General features: G+C 44.8%; 1 protein-coding gene across 3 annotated transcripts in view; it reads left to right on the plus strand.

Moving 5' to 3' along the window:
- The window catches only part of CNIH3 (cornichon family AMPA receptor auxiliary protein 3), a 205553-nt gene that overhangs the window by 109790 nt on the left and 87263 nt on the right, over nucleotides 1–8500 (plus strand). The gene's annotated exons all lie outside the window — the stretch shown is intronic.

Raw genomic sequence — 8500 nt, forward strand, 5'->3', positions numbered from 1 at the left:
CCCCCATTCCCCATCCATCCTTCCACTCACCCAGCCACCCATCCATTCATCATCCATCCACCCACACCCAACCATCCCCTATCCATCCATCCCCCAACCCATCCATCCATTCACCCACCTATCCTCCTCCATCTATCTACCCATCCATCCATCCATCCATCCATCCACCCACCTGTCCATTCTTCCATCCATCCATCCACCCACCTACCCATCCACCCACCTACCCATCCATCCATTGACCCTCATATCCATCCCCCATCCATCCATCCATCCATCCATCCATCCACTCATCCATCTATTTGTTGGATGTTTTCTGTGTATCTATTATATGTCAGATCCTGGGAGGGTTATGGTGATTCAAAGATGAATAAGAAAGAGTCTCTGATAGTAAGTACCTCCCAGTTTATAGAGAGAGATAGGAATTCGGCATGTTAAGAGTTGAATTGTAGGACAGGATGGTGTTCCACTGATTCGAGGTATCTAGAATAGTCAAATACATAGAGATAGAAGATAAAACAGTGGGATCCAGGAGCTGGGGGAGGGGAGAATGGAGAGTTATTGTTTCGTGGGGACAGTTTCAGTTGGGGGAATATGAAAAATTTCTGGAGATGGGTGGTGGTGATGGTTGTATATCATTGTGAATGTACTTAATGTCAAAGAACTGAATACTTAAAAATGGTTGAAATGGTAAATTATATGTTATGTATACTTCCTAGACCCCGCCCCCAAACAAACAAGGTGATAAATACTCTGCAGCTCAAGGACATGTGACCCCTGGAGCCCATGCCTGGTCCATGTGGCCTGGACAGGTCACCCTGCCCCAGACCCCAGAGAATTTGTGCCCTGCTTGTCTGGAAGGGAGTTTGGGGGTTGTGGAAGTTAGAGCAAATGGGAATTATGGGATCTGGAGGCACACCTTATCTAAGCTATAGGAGAGTTTGCTTTACTGGACACTTTCCCTTTCCGGAAGCTATGAGTTTTGTCCACAGTGGGCTCCACATTAAAAAGGTCGCTTGGTGAATAAAAGACTTCTGCAATTATCTGTCACTGCCCAACCAACAACCTCCAACCTTAGTGACTTGAAACAGCAGCTAGTCTGTATCTGTTCATGACTCAGCTCTGGGCTGGGCTCCACTGGGTGTGGTCTCTGCTCCATGTGGTGTTGGCCACACTTATCAAGCGTTTGGGGCTGGAAAAGCCAAGAAATCCTGCCCCACTGCGGCACCTCAGCTGTGCAGAGACCAGGGCCAGTGGGGCCTCTCTGTTTTTGAGGAACATATTTCATGAGTCGGATTGAGTTTTGTTAATTTTTAATCGCCTTCAATCCATGGAGCTTTGCAAACGTAGTTTGGCAAAGTCACAGTATTTAATCAACAGAAAATTCACTGTGCTTCTTACTTGCGTCATCCCTTTAAGTAATTTACTAAGGTGTTTGAATAGCTTTCTTAGGATTTATAATTTGCTTTGTTTCAAGTGATATATATTTCTCTGTAGTTTCTTTGACTTACTCTTAGCTTAATTACTTTCATTAAGTGTTGAATTACATTGATTTAACAGAAACACTTATTTCTTGTAAAGTGGCAGAGAGCAGAAGTATCACTATTAGAATATTGTTTACTAAGGCTTATTCTCTAAATTCTTTCATTTTTAGAAAAAATTTTTTTTTAAAGATTTTATTTATTTGACAGAGAGAGAGATAGCCAGCAAGAGAGGGAACACAAGCAGGGGGAGTGGGAGAGGAAGAAGCAGGCTCCTAGCAGAGGAGCCTGATGTGGGGCTCGATCCAAGAACTCTGGGATCATGCCCTGAGCCGAAGGCAGACGCTTAACAACTGCACCACCCAGGCGCCCCTCTAAATTCTTTTTTTGTTTTCAAAATGTTCACTTTTGTTTTACAGGTTATGGTAAAGTGAATATAAAATCTCCTCTCTCTCTCTCTCTCTCTCAAATAAATAAATAAAATCTTTAAAAAAAAGTAAAATCTCTAAATTCTTTTTGCATTGCTGTCCATCAAGGTTCAAATATTCTTTCAATTCTTAATCGTAATCCCCAGATTATCATGTCATTGAATTCTGTGTATTTTATGTATGGTAGTTGTGTGGCCACAACTGTGTCCCTCCCAAATGCATATGTTGAAGCTTGAACTCCCAGTGTGGGTATATTTGGGGGTGGGGACTATACGGAGGTGATAACGGTTAAGTAGGGTCACAACAGGGGCCTTAATCCAATAGCACTGGTGTCCTTGTAAGAAGGGGAAGAGACCCCAGATCCCTTCTCCTCTCTGGGTGCGTGCACAGAAGAAAGGCATGTGGGGGCACAGTGGGCAGAGGGCCCTTGGCAAGCCCAGGGGAGGGGCTCTCACCAGAAACTATATTCCCGGCACCTTGACCTTGGACACCCAGCATCCAGAACTGTGAGAAGATAAATTTCTCTTGTTTGAGCCTCCCAGTCTGTGACATTTTGTTACGGCAGCTGGAGCAGACTAATACAGTAATAAATATAAAGCTTATCGAGAAAAAATTAAAAGTGATTTATTGAATTTACATGCTTGATTGCATCACCTGGGGATAATTGAATACAGTGACTTAGTAAATTTTTAAAATTTAACTTTAAAACTTAGATATGTTTCTAAAATGCTGTCTGAAATGCCAGACTTTCTCCCTAACATAGAGGCACTAGCCCTGACTGAACAAAAGATTTCCACAGAAATATTTCTCATTTTTCTCAAGCACTGACAATAAAGTTCGGTCATTATTTCAGAAATGATTCCTTACAACTTCACAAGACCACCAAGATTCAATTTAAATTTCTCATTTAAAAATAAATTATAACTACGCTTTTATGCAGAACATTGGAGTTTCATAGAAAATGAATATTTTACTGTCTTGATTTATAACTTTTCAAATAAGTTGTTTTCTCATTTTAGTAGATCTGTATTCCAACTAGTGGGACCATAAATATAGAATGCAGTGCATGTTTATATAGATATCATTCTTTTTTAAGTGGCTGTTGAATATTTCATGTTTGGAAATGCTCTATCATATTTAAGCAGATGCTGGCTAGTGTTCATATTTTCCGGGTATTTTCTTAATATTTTTAATCATTTTATCAACATGTTGAACATTTAAATTTAGACAGTTTTGTTCTTTCAAGCACATTGTTGTGTGAAACTGATCTTTGGATGGTTTTTCTTATTGATAATTACAATTATTTTATGAACCCGTGAGCTTTGGCAGAATGTGATCTGCAGTCAAACGGTGAGCACCGTCTGCTTCCATACTTGTCTCCCTGGCATCGATGAGACGCTCATATTTTTGTTAAAACGCTCAAGTTATCATGAAGTATGGAGTACTGTGTTATTTTGTAGTAATTCTCGCGAGTGTGAAAGGTGTTCAGGTCGTCTGGCCTCGCGCGCAGCAACAGAAGGGGTTCCAGGCTGTGATTCACTATTAATATCACTGCTTGTTCTCTGCAGACGCGAAGATTGAGGTGGACCAAATATTTAAGTGAACAGTAATAAATGGACCCACACTTAGTTTTCTTTCATGAGTTCGTTTTTAATATTTTATATGTAAATTCTTAAGTTTGTGAATACTGAAACACTGCATTTATCACTCGCACAAACGTAACAACTGGTCCGAGCCGGTGGCAGGTGATTCCGGGACAGTGAGAGACCCGGATGTAGGGAGCCTGGTGCGCTCCGTGATGCACGAGCTTGCAGAGACGCGTTCATCAATGGCCCTTGTTACAGCCTATAACAAGTAGCCTGAATGAACTAGTTTCATTTAGAACTTCATTATTTATTGATTTTACTGTTCGCTGCCACAGCCGTTATGCTATTTATCAATCAGAACAGAAAACTTTCAATATGACCATCATCGCTGCAGTTATACTAATGAATATTGGCTGAATAAACTGCCAGGTGGAAAGCTGAAGATCTCAGAAGTCAAAGATCCTTTCTGGTTGTGGGGAGATTCTGGGAGATGTCCCTCTGGGGCGAGATGACAGGGGAGGATGGCTCTGCCAACAGCCAGGTGGAGGTGGGGAGCAATGTCCTGCAGACGGGAGAGAGGCTGAAGTTGGGGTTCTGGAGGAGAGGGGATCTCTATAGGCTGTTTGATGCCCAGCACTCATGAAGGAGGCAAGACCTCACAGACAGGGCTGTGTGGTGCCTGGGGTGGGTGCAGCTGGGCATAGGGGCTCCGGGCACTCCAGCTAGGAGGGAGCAGAGGACCCAGGACCAGGCCAGCTGGGATGGCAGCAGGAAGCAGCATGGGCAGATGACCAGTGACAGAGAGAGGAGCTGCCCAGTGTTTGGTGGATGAAAGCCCCCCGGATCTCATGGGGAGCCCCAGCAAACACTGATACTGAATTCCTTGCTTGTCAAGCAGGAAGGGGACTCAAAGTTGGATTTCAGTTATTTTAAAGAAAGTGAAGAGGGGATTGATCCAGTACTCTCAAGTGTGTAATTCATAGCTAGCTCCTCCACGCAGGTTAAGTGGACGTAGTCCAGAGTCAGACAAGCCAACTGAGAGATATGGAGGCATGCATAGCAATAGACGTGGCCTTCCCGAATACAGTCACTGTGCTCAGCATGGAGCTGTCAATGGCAGACATTGAGCTTAGAAAGAATTATTGTTGGATAGACTGCATGCAGGGAAGTGGTTAAAAAGTCCTGAGGGTGAGGGGTGGAAGGAAAATCTTTACATTCTGGTTGGAACAAACCAGCTGTAAAATGCAATTTGGGACAACCAGGAAGCACATGTTGCAAAATGTTGACGGTTGTGGAATGTGGGTGATATGGAGATGAATGTTCACTATACCTCTTTTTCTACTTCTCTATACATTGGAAATTTTTTTTAAAGATTTTATTTATTTAGAGTGCATGTGAGTGGGGGAGGGGCAGAAGGAGAGGGAGAGAGAGAATCTCAAGCTGACTCTCTGCTGAGTGTGGAGCCCAACACGGGGCTTGATCCCAGGACCCTGAGATCATGACCTGAGCCAAAATTAAGAGTCGGACTGACTGAGCCACCCAGGTGCCCCTACATTTGAAAGTTTTATGAGAGAAAACACCACTAATGGGTATGGAAGAAATGTGGATATCCAAAAGACCACTCAAAACCCTTTTTTCTTTGCATTGCTATTTGATAAAGGCCAGAATGAGAAAAGACTCATTTTCTCAGACTCACTTGCAACTAGGGTTGGCAGCTGAGTGTCAGAGTTCTGGCCAATCAAATGTAGGAGATCCTGAGGGAGGGTTTCCTTTACTCTCCCAAAAAACATGCCTTCATGGGCTGAAACCTTTTGGCTCTTTTCTTTTGTCCTGTCCACAACATGGATGGAGATGCAGCAGCCTTCTTGTGACCATGAGAAACAATTCCATGTGCTAAGGATAGAAAGTCAGGAAGGTAAAAGGAATTGGGAACAGTAATGGTGTCAAGGAGCTGCTACACTGGCCCTGCACTGATTATCTGATTTCCTCTCATATCGGGAAAACACCCGCCCCCCCAACATTAAACCTTGATATCAGTGAAGAATGTGTTTACCTGTAAGCAGCAGAGTTCCTTACTTTTGTGGCTTAAGAAAGTCAGAAGTTTCATTGTCTCACATTGTAAGAAGTCAGTGAATAGGAAGTTTGGGGCTGGTTTTGTGGCTCTATCATGTTGTCAGTGGTACTTCCTCTATCTTTTTAACTTCCATTCTTAATGTGTTGATTATTTCCTCATTGTCACAAGATGGCTGCTGTACCTCCCTGTATCCTGTCTGCATTCCAGGCAAAAAGAAGTATAGATCTCCTGAACTCAGTGTCAAATGGCCGCTTGTGGCTGCATGGTGGCTACAAAAAAAAAATAAATAAATAAAGCAATTGCCTTTTCAATGTCTACAGTTGGTGAAATAATGTAGGTTGGTCTCTCAACATCCACTCCTCATTACTTTCTCTCTTGCCTTCCTCTGCTGTGTCACGGGCAATTCTTCTCCTCCTCCCTCTTCCAACACTCCCTTGTGAAGGAGTTATTTATAACCTCACCAACGAGGCTGGGAATCTTTTGAGTCCCTGACAGTGCCCACCACCAATAACATTTGTTGAATAAATAAGCTGTAATGGCCTGCAGTTCTTATTTTCTGAGATTGTACTACCCCAGATAATTCTGCAATTGATGACACAAGATAAAGCAGGGCTGGGGAAAGGTTAAGAAAATTAGAGGCTAAAGTATGTATGGAGCCTTGAAAGTCAGAGTGGTAGGATAATAGATTCAATTTTTGTTTGGCATTTTATTTTAATGGGGATACTCCTGATTCTGGTAGTGCTGGGCTAGATCATTCAGACCAATCCTCCCACTAGATACAATTTAAAAAGCTGAATAAAATCTAAAAACATCTTAAAAGCATCAAAGACTTACCTGGAGAGTAAGGAATTAATGGGGCCAAGTTCTGAGAGTGCACAGGATCCCGGCAAGTCAGTTTAGCACTGGGGGCCAGTTTTGCCCTTCGGGGCATTCGCTAATCTGGAGGAAGGGTAAGAGCCTGAGTTGGGATTTTAGTGCTTTGTAGGGCTTGGGGCAAAAGCCAAGGTCCAAGGACCACCAAGGCTTGGGACTTGATAACCACGTGCTTTGGCTGGGGGATCTAAAAGGACCACTCCTTGTGAATAAGGGTGAATGGAAAAAACCAGCCCTGAAACAGACCACGGTCTTCTGGTTACCCTAGAAAATCACAAACCCTGAATTCGGAGCAAGACAATTCTAAAATGCTCCTGTCCCCCAGACACCTGGAGTGTAGAAAGGTGTAGAAAATCCTCCTTGGAGAAAGATGACATCATCTTAGTCCTCGAATGTCTGCAAAGAACTTAAAAAAAAAAAAAACAACACCTGTTTGACCCACAATAAAAACTTAGTGGGTATAAGAGGAGTGAGGACTCCGTGAGCACCAACTGCAGAAACAAAAGGCAATAGATCATACGTGAAGGAACTCAAAAGATTTGAATGATCATATCTTCTTGTGATATTTTCTTATTGTTTTGATGCCACAAAACTTGTATGGTATAATTACAACCTTAATGGCTGATATAAAGAAGTGGTTGATACACAATGAAAAGCAAACAGAGCTAGAAGGCAGTGGAGCCCTATGGTGTTGGTGGTGTCTGAGAGCGGCCAAACTCTGGTGTGTGTTTCTTTCTTTTTCATTTCCATATTTTCCAAATTTTCTTTAATGAGAATTTATACTGGAAGACATACAAGTAAAAGAGAAAGTGATAAAGAGTGTAACCCAGAGCAGGGCTAGATTCACGGGTGCAAAACCTCCAGGTGCCCAAGGTCCTGGGTCAGAAGGGCCTCATACTTGGATGAATGCTCTGCTGCTTCTACCTTGAAATTCTTAATAATTTGGAACAGGGAGCCTTACGTTTTCATTTTGTACTTGGCCTCCCCAGGTCTGCATAGCCAGCCCTCACCCAGAGGCAGCTAACTGCTGATCCGTGGACCCTCTGTCAACAGCTACTGGGCTTGTTCTGGTTTTGTACTTCCCACTGAAAGGCATCTAGTTTCCGAGTTGGAGGTGTGCCCAAACAGCTGCGAGAGTGTCGAGGTATGGAGGGAAGCCCCCTGGGCCAGGAGTGTGCAGATCTCATGCTAGTTCTGTCCTGGCAAGTCTAGGACTAGTTCTCTGTAAGTCGTTCCCTCCCACTCCAACACAGTGCACATGGCAGTTAGCACATCAGGGTCACAATCGATCACCAACTATTTATTTAGCGTGCACTCTGCAAGATAGCTGGTGCTCTGAGATCCACTCCCATGATGTGCTTCCAGGCTCCCAAGAACTGTCTGAAATGACTGGAACCTCTTTCCCTGCTCTATCAGAAATCCCTTCCAAATGAAGCATGGTGCGTTGCCAAAATGCTGGGCCACTGGGGCAAAGTGTGCAGAATATAAGCCTACCGTTTACTGTACGTGTAGTCAGGGCCAGGGCCGGCGCTAGGTTCTTTACTTATGTTCCCATTTAACCCCTTGACACGGATTGGTAGTACGCTTACCCAACTTTTTTAGATAAGGAAACCGAGGTTTAAAGAGGTTAAGAAACTTTCGCGAAGGGGTCCAACTCCAAAAGCACATGCTCTTGACAGGTCCGCTGGACCGGCGCCAATAACAGAGTTCAGCCCAGACAGTGTCTGGGCACCCCCACTCCAAGGTCAGATGGCGAGGAAGGGTGGGAGCTCCGAGGGAAAGCTGCCCCTGGGGGACTTTGCAGGGGCTGGGGCAGCGCGGCAAACGCGGCCCCACGTGAAGGACACTACAGGAGTAGCGCTGGGGCCCACGGCTCGTCCCGCGTCCCCCGCGACACAAGGCCGGCCCACTCGGGCGACGCTGCGAGCACCGGCGGGCAGCGGCCGCGGCGGGGCGCGAGTATGCATCGTCCCCTCCCGCAGCTCCCACCTCCTCAGACGCACGTGTTCCGAGTCCCCGCCCGCGCCGCCCGCCGCAGGTGTCCTGGGAGAGGCGGGCGCG

This window comes from Ailuropoda melanoleuca, chromosome 8 (assembly GCF_002007445.2).
Source record: "Ailuropoda melanoleuca isolate Jingjing chromosome 8, ASM200744v2, whole genome shotgun sequence".
Lineage (NCBI taxonomy): Eukaryota > Metazoa > Chordata > Mammalia > Carnivora > Ursidae > Ailuropoda > Ailuropoda melanoleuca.